The sequence below is a fragment of the Crotalus tigris genome, unplaced genomic scaffold (genome assembly GCF_016545835.1).
Source record: "Crotalus tigris isolate CLP2741 ecotype Arizona unplaced genomic scaffold, ASM1654583v1 scf7180000017573.2180621, whole genome shotgun sequence".
NCBI classification, from domain to species: Eukaryota; Metazoa; Chordata; class Lepidosauria; order Squamata; family Viperidae; genus Crotalus; species Crotalus tigris.
Window position 1 is genome coordinate 1,210,801 of NW_024096483.1, and position 14,877 is coordinate 1,225,677.

The following is a 14,877-nucleotide window of genomic DNA, read 5'->3' on the forward strand; positions in this document are numbered from 1 at the left end:
TTATTATGAGTAGTATTATAAAATTTACTTTCATAAGCAAGATTTGACCTATAGTTTTCCAAATAGGATTTTTCTGTTTTCTTTTGTTCTTTTTTATTTGTTTTCTATACGGTATATTGTTAAAGTGCTGTGGATACTTGATAGACGTAATTTTTTTTATCTAAAATTAAATTTTCCATATCTCGTTGAAATAATGTAATTGGTTAAAGCATCTAATTTTAAGCAATATAAGGGTAAAATTCAATATGTAAGTAAGTAGGGACTTATTTATAGGTAGACATATATGGGATTGTATATCATGAATATATGAATGCTAGGAGAATATCTAATGTATCTGATTAAGTGGAATTTAACCCAGAAAGACATATACCATTATCAGTTCATTTGATTCTAAATGGCACAAGATTCATTCATTTCTGATTGCATGAGATATGATTTACAAGACTATGGATTATTCTTAAATTCTTAGCAAATTAAAAAAGAAATATATTTTAATTATTGAAAACAAAAAGCAATCTAATATAATTTCTTAGAAGAAGTACATTAAGTGTTAAATTGTAATTATGACATCTTCTTAATGGTCAGAGAAAAAAAATTATTACAATGTCAAGTGAATACACCCTTTGGTTAAAAATAGATTTCCTTTCCTAATGAAATAGCCAAGGCCGACAATGCTGTGTTTGTGAGATATCTGGCTTTGTGTTAAGTGACAGGTTATCAATAATTGAAGTCTGTAGTGAAGAAACATTTTTCAGTATTAGGCTGTTTCATGTGTTCACCTTATAACTGCTTTCAGTTAATTCTGCTTTTTTTTAATGGATCACTCATCTATCAAAGATCCCAAACTTGACTAATTTTCTATAATTTTTTAGTTTTTTAAAATAAAATATTATTTCTTAAAGATTTAGAGCAAATTAAAAGGTACCATACTCGTACATTACATGCAATATAATCATTTTTTCCTTTGTAAACATGGAATTCAGAAACTTCTAATATTTTTAAAGTCAGGAATTGAAAAATAATTATTATGATGCTGTTTGATAATGTTATTATTACCTCTGCAAGAAATAATTTATATTTTATTATACTTTCTTTTTATTCCTCTCATTCAAAAGACAGGAAACCATTCTGAAATAATGGAATAGGAATCTGGAATAAATGAAAAATAATTTATTTCATTGCATCAATCCAACATAAAATTCACAATGTATACATCAATGGTCTATTAATGATAATTATAAGCATCATTTATTACTGCACAATGTTGTAAATTATACTTTCTTTAAAAAATTTTTTAGTCAAACAAAAGGTTTAAAAAAAAGAGAAATACATCAGGGAACAAAATAAAGAAAAAAAGAAAAGAATATGTGTATTTAAAGAAAAACACAAATTTAAAAATCCATATTCAGCTTAATTAGGATGGCACTGGTGCAGTTAAAGCTAATCTTACTTATAGGAATTAATAACTGATCACTATCCAATTTCTGACAAGCGGCTGTCCAGTCTCTTCTTGAATGCCTCTACTGATGAAGCACTTACAACTTCTGAAGGCAAGCTGTTCCACCGGTTAATTGTTCTCAGGTTGCTTCTCTCCTTGATTAATTTCCATCCATTGTTTCTTGTCTTGCCTTCTGGTGCTTTGGAAAATAAACTGATCCCCTCTTCTTTGTGGTGGCCCCTGGAATACGGCTATCATGGCCCCTCTAGTTCTTTTCTCTAGACAAGCCATACCCATTTCCTGAAACTGTTCTTCACATGTTTTTATCATCTTAGTTGCTCTTCTTTGCACTTTTTCCAAAGCCTCAACATCTTTTTTGTAATGTGGTAACCAAAACTGGATGCAGTATTCCAAGTGTGGTCTTACTAAGGCAGTACTAAAGTGGTACTAATACTTCACGTGATTTTGATTCTATGCATCTGTTTATACAACCAAGGACTGTATTAGCTTTTTTGGCTGCTGCCACACACTGCTGGCTCATGTTCAAGTGATCGTCCATTAGAACTTCAAGGTCTCTCCCACAGTTTTTCAGCCAGGTTTTGCTTAATCTGTACTTGTAGATTTGGTTTTTTCCTGCCTTGGTGTAAAAAAGCAATACTGTGCTTGCTCAAAAACAAAATTTAAAAAACTGTCCCAAAACACCCACTTCAAAAGGGATGACTTCCAGACATTTGGAACTGCAGTTTTAGTATGTAAACCATGCAGCATACAAATATACAAATGTAATGGGTGTCTGCTTTTTTGTACATTAAACTTCTGTTGCCTGAGGAAGGATGTCTTAATCTATCCATTAATGTCATTATTCTTTTGAAGAATTTGCTCTGTAAATCATTAAGAATAGGAAACTATGAAAAGGATACACAAAAGAAATTCCTGCTATTAGTTATCTTTCATGCAAAACACACTGAGTATAAACAGTTTTAATATTTTGTTCGAATGAATACAAGAGTGTATGTCCAGTTTTTAATAACATTATTACTAATGCTATTGTTGAAGAAATGAAGAACGGAGGCTGTTGGCATGTGGACTTGCCAATAGGTTGGGGGAAGAAAGAGGAATTGTTAGGAAGACAGGAGCATGAGAAAATAGGACAGGTGACAGAGAAAAAGATTTGGATCACAAAACTGTAAATTCTTCCCACGAATTAACAGATTTTTGCACTATTTTACGAAAGACGTTCGTCTGCCCCCACCCAAGAAGCGGATCCTTTCCGCCTTTCAAAAACTCCCGGTTGATCCCGATTGCAACTTTCTCTCAAAACTCCAATGCTTTTAACAAAACAGTTCGCTTTGTAAGAGCATCGCCATTATTCTGTTTTGTTCTGGAGGAGGGGCAAACTTCAAATTCGTAATTAAAGAGCTACCAAGGAGATGAGGAGTGAAGGAATCTGGCTCGGGATCAAACCAATCCTGCATTTTATTATTATTGTTCCATAAATCCTCCAAGGAAAGATATTGTTTTTCTCTCTGTTCCTTCACTGGTTACCGCTAAAGCCAATCAGTTCTGCGGCTCGGACAGAGAGAGAGATCCTAATCGCCCCCCAAGCAACCCCGGCCGTAGCACTATTATTAATTATTATTAATAATAATAATAATTTGCGCCCGCCTCCTTTTGGGCGGGGCTAACTTCTCGTACACTCGGGAACGCGAGAGGGGGGGAAGGGATTGCCTGGCTCCGAAGCCCAGCCGAGCGGCTTTCTACTACCATAATCCTCGCCCAAGGACAGGCTGGGCGGTAAGCACGGCTAGCGGTTGCGCGCGATTGTGCATGCGCGCGCTGGCCCAACCAGGCAGATGGAATGTGGCGAGGGGTAAGTCCGGGGGTCGGCAGTGGGGGAGGGGAGAGACGGAGAGAGAGAGAAAGAGAAGGGGACGGAGGGGAGAGGGGGAGAAGCCCCGAAACCCATTTTGGGGACAAATGCGCAGTCCTCTTCGCTAACCGTGATTCCGGGGGGGGGGGAAGGCGAGGTGGGCGATAGGGGCTTTTAATTAGAAGCGGCGAGTGTCTCTGCCCCCTCCCCACCCTTTCTGTGAGTTTGGAATTGCAGAGAGTTGAGGCAATCTCTTCTCTTATTTTGGCCCCTCCCTCTCAGAAGGGAAGCGAGGTGTGTGTGTGTGTGTGGGAGAGTTTTCCCTTAATTCCCGTTTCCTCCAGCCCTCTTCGCAAATTGAAAACGCGCGTCGCATCCCTCGCGAGGGATGAAGCGCTCGTCGGAGCCCCCTTCTTGGCGGGCATAGAATGAGGCGCTGGCGTCGTCAGTCTCCCCCCGACCGGGATTTTGCTGCCGATCTTGTGACCCGCTTCGTAAAGGGTGAGTCGCAGCTCGTGGAAAGAGAGTTATGACTCTCCGCGCTTTCAGACAAAAGTGCGGCGATGGGACAGAAGGGGGGGGGGGACGAGACGGGCAGAGACTCCACCCCACGCCCAGGAGCCTCGCTTTCCCATGTCTTCAAGACCCCCCCCCTCCTCCTCCAGGGTTTTTGTGGCCCGGTATGCGGGCTGCCTCCCCGTTCCGAGCAAGGAGTTAGCCTTTTCTTTATGCGTTCCCAACCCGGTCCTGGAGCTCTTTTCTACAAAACTTTTGAATTAAACCGGGCAAATACTCTCGGCTAAACACCTCCAGTTTGTAAAATCTCTAGTATTGGAAGTAGGTAAATCTATACTTGCTTTTTTAATACGTTTGAGGTGTTAAAAGCATGGAAGCCTTTTACTGTGTGGGATTAAGTTTGAAAGGAAAGTAAATTGTATCGGGAAAAGTTAGATAGCTGTGAAGATGGGGAATCTAAATTCTCAAGACCAGTTTTCACTACCTGTCCCGAACTGTAAACAAAGCTTTTGATTTTTATTTCTGTTTACAGTAACTCCTTGTAATGCTTATTTAATGGATGAGGTGATGGTATCTTTAATAGGCAGGTTTAATTTGTGTATTGGAATGGGAAAAGTAGCTGCCTAGTGCTAAAATAAATAAATTCTAGTAGATGTAAATTTCAATTATAAAATGTTAAAGACAAAAACTAGGAATGGTTACTGATGAAAAGTTAAAGCACTATGGAAAAAAAGAGTATTGATACAATGTCACTCCCAAATTGCCTAGTAATAGATATTTTGCTTTAACAGAACTCTAGTTATTCCAGAACAAGGCTGTGTATGGTACAGTGTCAGTACATTTAAGTGCTTTTCATATCCATGATTATGATTATGCGACTGGACAGTCACAGTATATTCTTTCTACAGTTATTACTGAGAACAGAATGTTTTATTTTGATTAACCTTTCTGGTTTAATTTAGACATGCCTAATAAGAATTAGGTAATCTTAACCATAGGTATAGTATCAGAACTGATAAATCCTGTTTTGTATAAGTTGGCAGATCACAACTGGAAAGCATAAAGTTGTTTGTAACTCCTCATTTGTACAAATTGGTTTCAGGTGATATTCAGATTAATAAGTCAGAATAATTGTTACTGTTTTTCATCCAAAGAATGTAGAAAAGTAGAGAGATCTATGAAAGCAATTGCTGAGTGGATAGAAAATGAGAACAAATTGTTTTCACCTTAGTTTGGATTCTGAGCAATGAGTAGCTCAACACATAGTTATGATATTGGAATTGAGCCATTATCTTGCCTTGTCTTCAGCACTGAATCACCAGAATTTCATATTTCCTTCTACTGGCTGCCTCACAGGTGACACACACCCCTCTTATGTTGTTCCTGGGATCTGTTGGGGCCAGTCTTCTGCTTAGGAGTCACAGCCCCGAGTGCTCCTATCATCCCTGGGGACCACTTTACCTTTTATTTTCCACATCCTTTCTAGGTCCTCTTTCAAGTTTTGGTACTTCTCCAACTTCTCATATTCCTTGTTCCTGGTGTTGCTATCATTTGGCATCACTACATCTAGGCATTGCTAAAAGACAACAGTGATAGTATACATTATAAGTGTATATATGTGTGTGTGTGTATACACACCTAAAGTAGCTGCCTGCTTCTACAGTTAAAATACAACTAATGGCATAAATACACCTTTGAGACTTTGAGCATTCAGTGTAGATTATCCATGTCTTCTGTAGTTAGAATGTTGATGTATTTTTAAATACAGCAGCATCAAATTAACATACTATAAAAACTACAAAATAGATATGCTTTCTGATTAGAATCAAAAGCATAAATCATACTTGAAAGTGACATTAATAGCTGACCTCACAGAATGATGGATGATCCAGCTCATAAGTGCTATAGATGGATGAGTACATTTTCCAAAGCACTGCTACAGTTATGTCAACAATATCTCTAGCAGCTTTATTATAGGAATAAAATTCAAAAGATTGTATTGTGATCTCAAAAAAATAGATTCAAGTTTAGTAATCAACGTATCAGGAAGGCTCAAGACATCCAGGAAATGCTACATAGTATTTTTCACCTGAATATTATAGAGATTCTTTTTTCTGTGATAGATAGAGACTAATACTTTAATTCATAACCAGTTATAAATTTAATAATTAAACTTACATAGTTTAACTTAACTATGTAAATCCAGACTTTAAAAAAAATCTGCCTTTTTTCACATGGCTCTTATGACATTAGAAGAATATTTATCGCATTTATAGACCACTAATCCCTAAGTTTTCTCAGTAGTTTACAAGATAAAATACACCATAAACCATATACAGTAAAAGTATAGAATTAAAATATCAAACCAAAGACAACATAGAATAAAATTAATAATACCAAATTACCTAATCCAATCAATTCTTAAAGCATTGTTTAAAGCTTCTGGAAGGCAGGTTAATGACTGGATCTTCACTAGAAGACCCAGCCCCTCAAAAGAACAGAACTGCTAAGCCTCAGTATCCTTCAGCTCTCTAACGCAGTGGTTCTCATTTCATGGGGGTCGCCAAACAATGCAGTCCGCCATTTTTTTTCCCCTTTTCCTTAGCTGTGCTACTCCCTTTTATTCTATTGGCTTTTGAAAGCCAATAGAATTAGACTCTCTTGAATAGAGTCTAATTCTATTGGCTTTCAAAAGCCAATAGGAATTGTCCAGGCTGTCTCTGCCCTGCTGAGCCCGTCAAAAGTCCCATTCTGCAAACAGTGCTGCACCAGTTGAGTAGTCCTCGACTTACGACCGGTTGAGTAGTCCTCGACTTACGACTGGTTGGGGGTCACGGCATTAAAAAGGTTGAGAACCACTGCTCTAACGTGAGACACTGCTGGTAGTTTATGCTGGACAGGCTGATTCCAATAAGAGAATCAGTTCTCTTGTTCAGTGGTTCTCAACCTTTTCTTCACCATGGACCCTCTTTAAATACTTTTCGTGGTCACAGACCATGGCCATGGCCCACCAAGCTTTAACTCAAGATTTAAATCATAACATTTCTTCAAGCCTTTGTGGATCCCCTGTGACATCGTGGATCCCCAGGATCCACTGACCAGTTGAGAACTACTGCTCTAGACAACTACACACCAAGCTATGTAGCTTTTAAATTGCTTCAGATTTCTCCTGCCCTATCAGACTAAGTAGAGCCATCTGCTAAGGAAGGAATAGAACCATTGCCATACAGTGCTCCAACTCTTGCAGAGTGTCCAGAAGGATACCAAAATGAATGATACTAAAGGGGCCGGAGAAGTGTATAAAGACTGGGGTGGACATATCAGTCCAGTTGTCAACAAAACCTAATACAGACAATGCCATCTCTATTCCCTTTCCAGGCCTGAACATAATGTGATAGCTAATCCATTTCCTCTAAAGCAGGGGTCTGCAACCTTCACAACTTTAAGATTTGTGGACTTCAGCTCCCAGAATTCCTCAGCCAGCTATGCTGGCTGAGGAATTCTGGGAACTGAAGTCCACAAGTCTTAAAGTTGTTAAGGTTGCAGACCCCTACCCTAAAGTGCTTTGTAGTTGTTTCTATCCCAACAACCAAAAGTGATGGTAGGAGACTAACCAGTAATTTCCCAGTACCTTCAGATTCAGAGAGGCCCTCTTGAGGAGGAGGTCCGACTACCAAAGCTTTCTTTCAGGTGTCTCCAGCACCCTATTCCACAGTCTGATTGTCCTGACCGAGAAGAATCTTAGTGTGGTTTTTCTCTAATAGAAAATTGACCATTTGAAACATGGCCACGTGAATGACAAGTCACCAAATTAAGAAGCAACCAGTGTTTTCCTCTTATTGCTACAGATTAAGCCTGAACATGGGCTCATACTTGTGTTCAGATTGCTTTACTGATCCACTGACACTCTAGATCAGGGGTGTCAAACTGCCGGACCGCGGGCCGGACACGTCACTAGGAAACCACGCCTACCCCATTGCCGGCAATGGGGAAAAAGCTCTGATATGTTGCGTGACGTCACGTGATGTTGTGAGTTTGACATGTCTGCTCTAGATGCTGTTTCCATTGCTTTATTTCTTAAAGAGTCTAGGTATCCAAGGAACCATCTGGAATTGGCTTACAGAGACAAACCACGCAAGGGGATGATTTTGTCACGGGCCCAAGTTGTATGATACCAGCAGCAAGCTAGGCCTTCAACATATTCACCCACGTATTTATCAGAGAACTCTCCAGATTATACCAAACCTAAACTGGCCAGTGATCTCACATCACAGCTTTTTATGTGTTCTATCTAATCCAAAATATCAAGAGTATGTTACTTTATATGATTTAAAGCAGTGGTTCTCAACCTGTGAGTCGGGACCCTATTTGGGGTTGAACGACCATTTCACGGGGGTCGCCAAACAACGCAGTCCGCCATTTTTTCCCCCTTTTCCTTAGCTGTGCTACTCCCTTTTATTCTATTGGCTTTTGAAAGCCAATAGAATAGACTCTCTTGAATAGAGTCTAATTCTATTGGCTTTCAAAAGCCAATAGGAATTGTCCAGGCTGTCTCTGGCCTGCTGAGCCCACCAAAAGTCCCATTCTGCAAACGGTGCTGAAGTTGTCTGCAGCGAAGGCAAGCTGTCTGGAAGTTTCCACCCCTCCCTGCTGAGCAACTACTAAAAATGTAAGGCCAGGGGTGGGAGGTGGGAGGCCGGCGGGCGCAGGGAGGGTTGCTGGCATGCGTGGGGCCCAGCGGGTGCCTTACCTCCCTTGGGCTGGGCCAGCTGGCGGCCCAGCCAGTGATCGGCCTGCTCCATCTCTGCCACTTGCCAGCTACGCCTCAGCCAGCGCAGGGGGCAGCACCACGCATGTGCGGTGGTCCTGGGCAGGGAAAGTCCTCGACTTACGACCGATTGGGTAGTCCTCAACTTACGACTGGTTGGGTAGTCCTCAACTTAAGACCGGTTGGGGGTCACGGCATTAAAAAGGTTGAGAACCACTGATTTAAAGCATTTTATTTTTATATTTAGCTGAAGTGGGTACTAGATTGAGTAAAACCATGAAGAAATTTTGTGAAAAATGTTCTTCATTTTGTGCATGTGTGTTTGTATATTGTTATCAGTTAAATAAAATTAACAGGTGCCTTCTCTTCATTTGGAGGAAGCTTCTATTCAGAGCTACTTGGTTAGCGTTTGGTCTTTTACATAACTAATTGAAAAGTACTTGGACAAATTGTTCACACTGCTGAATAGCCTTTGTGCATATTTGGCTACATATTAGCTTCACAATTTCTCTTAATCATGGGGTGCATACAGATCAGCCTTTTCAGTATTGCTTTCTGTATGTGTTTGGTTATCTGCTCTGTTAATATGAATTACACGCATCCTGAGTCTGTTATTAATAGAAGAAAAAGGAACCCAAAGCAATTTGTTTAATTTTCATGTTGCCTTCATATTGAACTTAAGTCACAGAAATATACTACTTTAGTTCTAAAAACTATTCTTCCTTAACTGGTTTTTTTTCATCATAAAAGAATGAGACCTATACTGTACATTTATAGTCTGCTGACACATATTTTTGATGCTTCCTCAATCATGACTGATAAGTTATCTTAACTTTTGATACTTCAGATGCATCTTGTTATTCCTAAATTGACTTTAATTCTGTATTATTAATTGCACAGTGTAGTGGTAATTACAGAAGTGATTATAAGGAATATGTTGTATAACATAGTTGTTATTGTTTTTGGTTTCTGCTTTATTATTTTTCCTTAGTATTAGGAAGCATTGTATTCACAAAAAAGGTCCTCAAGTTTTTATTTATTTATTACATTTGTTTTTCACCCAGCTTGCCACATGATCCTTGCTTAAAGAAAAAATAGTCAGAAAGAAATTAAAAATACAAAAGTCCTGTGCAGTGCTCAACTCCCCAAACTTCTTAATTGGGTCTATTAGTCTCATCTGAAAACAATCATAAAGATTTCCCCCATAAATAAATGAGTGTATTTCCAAACTGCATGTATATATGTATGTGTGTAGGTGGGTGTATGTTCCTGGTAGATTCACACAAAAGAATGTACACACCCGCCAAAGGGCAAGAGAATGACAAAAAATGAAAGTGTATTAATTGAATTAATGATTAAAATTGATTATAAATGCATTAATAAAAAATAAGTTGTTCATTTACATATATCAAGCATTGTCACAAGCGCAAACCACGTTGACCCACAAACATAATCACACATTCTTTCTAGCATAAGCATGAAGAAAGGAGAAAAGAGCAGGATGGAGGGGCAATGAGACAAAAGGATGGTTGCATTAGGAAGAAAAGAGAAGAGCTGGGGAAAAACTGAATCCAAATGAGATATAGGGAAGAGGTAATAGCAATAGCACTTAGACTTATATACCACTCTGTAGTACTTTACAGCACTCTCTGAGCGGTTTACAGTGTCAGTGTACTGTTCCGAACAATATGGGTTCTCATTTTACTGACCTCAGAAAGATGGAAGACTGAGTCAAACTTGAGCCCTCAAGACTGAACTTCAGACTGGGGACAGAGTTAGCCTACAATACTGGATTCTAACCAGTGTCCCACCAGGGCATTAGATAACTGGACAAGAATGGAAAAAGGAATATTCTAAAACATGGATAGCCTTTCCCAGTAGCCTGACCTGAGAGAGTGAGGGGGAAGGCAGAGCTCTAGAGTACACCACTTTATTGAGTCCCTCTCAAGCCCCATGAGCTTGGTTGTTTCCTTGTAGTCTAGGTAACATCTTCAGTGCTAAAAGGGAGTGGAGTTTGCTGTCTGTTACATATAGTGGTTTGCCCCATCAGTGCTGATGAGGGTGTTTTCTCCTTTAAAGTTCCTTGATTAGGTTATCATTTGCTACCTGATCATTTGAGTTGGTAGTTCCTTGATTTACTTCTTGAATGCTTTTTTTGTGTTAATCCTGGCGTTAAAGTATACCACTTTACAGTCTCCAAGGGCTTATTTCCCCGTAATACCAGAAAGAAGTTGAACCACTCTAGCAGGGGTCCCCAATCTTTCTGGCTCCGTGGATCAATGGTGGCGGGGAGAAGGGATGATTTCACACATGCACCCGCCACTTGCACAAATGGAGCTTCATGCACTCGCCCATCGCTTGAGCGGCCCAGTTCCCAACAAGCTGCAGTCCAGTACTGGGCCATGGACCGGGGTTTGGGGACCCCTGCACTATAGGACAGTGTCTCCAATCTTTAACCCTCGCTGGTAGCCATTAGGAAACTATGATTGATGATACCGAATGCCACTGAGAAAGAATGTGGGTTTCGTAATCAGTTACTATCACAGGTCATCCACCTGTGAGTAATACAATTTCTATTCCATACACGAATCTGATTGGAAAGGATCCAAATAATCAGTAAAGAAAGTCTGTGACTAAAGCCCAATCGCTTTTTCAACAAACCTGCCTAAAAATGGTTTGATAATTGTCTGAGAGGGTTAACTATGATTTTTCCAAACTGATGAAAATTCAGGATATAGTTTTATACTGTAAACAGCCACTTACAAGCTCTTTTGTTATCAATAAAGAGACTCACCAGTTTGCCAGGTCATAAGAGAGGCAGTAAGAAAATGAGCAGGACTCCTTTGTAATTGTTGTTGAGGATATATGTCAGTAAATATGCCAGTTAATGGAATTCGTGTAACCTGAACCCTTGTTTCTTAATAAATTCTTTCCAGTGAGATTCTGTAAAAACCATAGTTGGAAAAAGAATTACTGGCATGTGGGTATGTCTTCTCTATAAGCTTGCTACTTACTTTCAGTAAACCAAAATATGCCTTGTTTCTCCTGGGAGCTGACAATATTGATTCTGTATCAGGATTTGCAGCTTCGGTGCATTAGCATTTAGGTTATCTCTGTTTTACTTGACTGTGGTTATCTCTGCCTCCAAGTCCCATTATATTCCCCAGTGAAGTTATCTTCTGTAAAAAAAAACAAATGCAGTCACGTGGCAAAGTGATTGTCTGTGTGTGAGTTCACTAAAGTTTGTGGTTTGACCCTCAGATGATGACCTGTGGCAATGTTAACACTGGCAGAGGTTGTATAGCCAACTTCTGCATAAATCAGTGGTATATGTTATTCTCATCAACTGGTACGGTATTTAGGAGTCTGTTATACTAAAGATCAAACTTCTTTATAGCGAAAGTTAATAGCTTGGCGTCTGAGACTGTTACTGTACCTGTAAGGAAATAATTTGCACTATTTCTAAAATATTAAAATATAGTAGCCAAATACTTAGTATTAACTTTTACAATTACATTTTTATCCAAATGAATTTGATCAATAAAAGAGCCAAATAAATGTATTAGCATCTCTTGGTCAATTTCAAATTTAAAAAGAGCGATTATATTTCAGGACTACTAAAAGTTTTAAGATTCCTCACAAATCTGGACTGATAAATACTATGCCCACTGGAAAGATTTCAGTGTAGATAGATCAGAGGTCCCCAACCCCCAGGGCACAGCCCATTCAGAACCAGGCTGTGCAAGCGGAGGGCGACCACATGCGCACAGCTCTATTCGTGCAAGAGGCGAGCACTTGCGTGGGCAAGTGAAGCTGCATTTGTGCCCACTGCTCACACAAATGGAGCTTCATGCTTGTGCACGAGTGCCCACTGCTTTCACAAATGGAGCTGTGTGTGTGCCTGCTCTTCTCACGGGACTATTCCCCTCCTCCCCCGCTGGTCTGCAAAGCTGGAAAGGTTGGGGGCCACTGGTCTAGATTTCCAAGAGATATTTTTTTGCAATATTTTGTATGAAATGTAATATTTCAGTTCCAAGCAGGAATGTTTACAATTAAGGCCTAAAACCATTCTAATTACTAGTATAAATTAATCTTAGTGTTCTTCAAGAGAGTTTTATTGCTTTATGGTGGAAATCTTTAAAATAGGATATTAATTGCTGGGGATTTTTACCCAATAACTTTGCTTAGGATACAGGAAACGTGTTTTTTAAACAAAGGAAGAGAGGCCCACTGAATGTCAGAAACCTCAGCTTGCCCCTAATATTGAAAAGTTTCTTATTGGAAGAGAAAATTGCTGTTGTTGTTGTTGTTATTGTTATTATTTTCTGCCCATCTCATTTCAAAGCAACCCTGGGTGGTTTACAACATAAAAACATTAAAATCATCAAACATAAATATACACCCAATAAACCAATAAAGGAGAATATTTGTAGCTTGGATCTGAGATGAGGGGTCCTTGCAGTCGTTTTATTATCCAAATTAGGGAACATCTAGCAATGATATTACCTAGTTTGGGAAATGAAACGTCTGCAAGAAAACAACCAAGCTCAGAGAGCACCAAGGACCTCTCACACCCAATAAAATCACAATGTAAACTGAATAAAATCATTGACACAAGATGGAAAAAGAGCAGGATTCCAGATACTATTCTATCCAATCCCATTTTAACTTGGCTTGATGTCATGCCCTCATTCTGAAAAATTCCCCACTTCAAATAATGTCATCCCTATAGGGGATGCAGTTGAGGTCATTAGTATATGGTCTCTTGTATTGCTCCCTAGTATGGAGAAATCTGGATTATTCACATAGCTTCAATCCAAACAAAGGGGGCCATGGAACCTGAAAAAGCTGCTTGTACTTTTTTTTTTTGTTTTTTGGTCTCAGATAAATGACAGAATTGCTATCTCTGTTATCCTTCAAAAGTGCATGTTTTAGATGTCTGCTCTTATGAACTATTTAAATGGGTGATGGGTAGTTTGTTGCTTGTTTTGTTTTTACCCATAATATTTTTGTTTCTCTTGCATCTCTGTTATGTTTTAATGTGCTGCATTGTTTTTCCCCCATAACTACAATAAAAGTAGATGATCATATCTTATCAGACTTGTCTATTCTAATATGAAATATCATGCAGACTTTTTTAAAATTTTAGAATAAACATTGTGCTATGTATATGGAGGTTCTCAATCATTCAGGTCATGGTTGTCCCAAAGGTGCGTTTTCCAAAGCGAAACTTGGTGGGCTTTTTTCTTTGATAACATTTTGTTTCTTATCCAGGAAGCTTGTTCAGTTCTAACCGAATTACAAAATCATTGTGTAATAGTGCTCACTACCTAGTATGCTTACCTCCAAGGCTGTGACAGATTTACATTAACTAGGTTATTAGGAGGAAAGCTAAAATCTTCTTAACCACTGTTATGAAAGGACAATAATTCTTTTCTAGACTCTAACCTAATGTCTAACCCTTATTTATAGAAGCAACAAAACTATAACAAGTGAAACATAATCATAAGATGGAAAGTGTGGGAGAGCTGCGACAGAATGAAAGTATTTTCATTTCATTTTAAAAAATGAAAGTAATTTCATTTTTCCTCACCTTATGACCTGGCTGTTCCAACAGAATGACCACACTAGCATCCAGAGCTTGGATTGTACCCAGTTTGTGTGGTGATGGTGGTCAGAAACATAGCTAACTTCCCATATACTCAAATTTCTGACCTTGCGAGATTTGAATTCAGAATATCAGTTGTGATTACAGCAATGTTTCCCACTCATTTGCAAATGTTGGCTTTTAGAATTATTAGCACGAGGATTGCCTGTTTTCAAAGGAGCTGATTACTTTGATTTTGGAGCAGTAAATCATCAGCCACTACCTTCCATAGGAAGGAGGCATACCCATAGCAGTGATTCATACAAGAAGCAGCAGGCATCATCCTCTCAAGAGTTTGTAATTGCACTACATCTTCCATTACTTATTACAGTACAAATGGTTACAGTTGTGCTAATGACTAAGAAGTAGCAGAATTATTTGCCAATATTATCAGTCCCTGTTGGGTAAGAAGTAATTTTCCTGCAAGGTCAATGCTGTGATTTATTTTTTCCCCTTAGGTGGATAGTATTTTGTAGAACTTGATAAATGGAGCTGAGGTAACACTCATAAGGATCTCACAATTGAAAGCTAACACTTGAAATCTTGAAAAGCAGAGGGGAATGATATTCAAAGAACAAATGTGATCAAATGCAATCAGCAAAATTTTGCTACATTTGGCAATAAAGATAATGCATAAA

General features: G+C 38.9%; 1 protein-coding gene across 3 annotated transcripts in view; it reads left to right on the top strand.

Annotated features, from left to right (window-relative positions):
* Positions 1-3,173: 3,173 nt before the first annotated feature.
* The window catches only part of WASF3 (WASP family member 3), a 34,804-nt gene continuing 23,100 nt past the window's right edge, over positions 3,174-14,877 (top strand). For 2 of the 3 annotated variants that reach the window (XM_039356583.1, XM_039356566.1), the window contains exon 1: positions 3,174-3,308. The gene's annotated coding sequence lies outside the window, so the exon portion shown is untranslated. Of the gene's footprint in view, positions 3,309-3,540; positions 3,810-14,877 lie in introns of those variants that run through there. The other variant, XM_039356574.1, reaches the window with a different exon arrangement.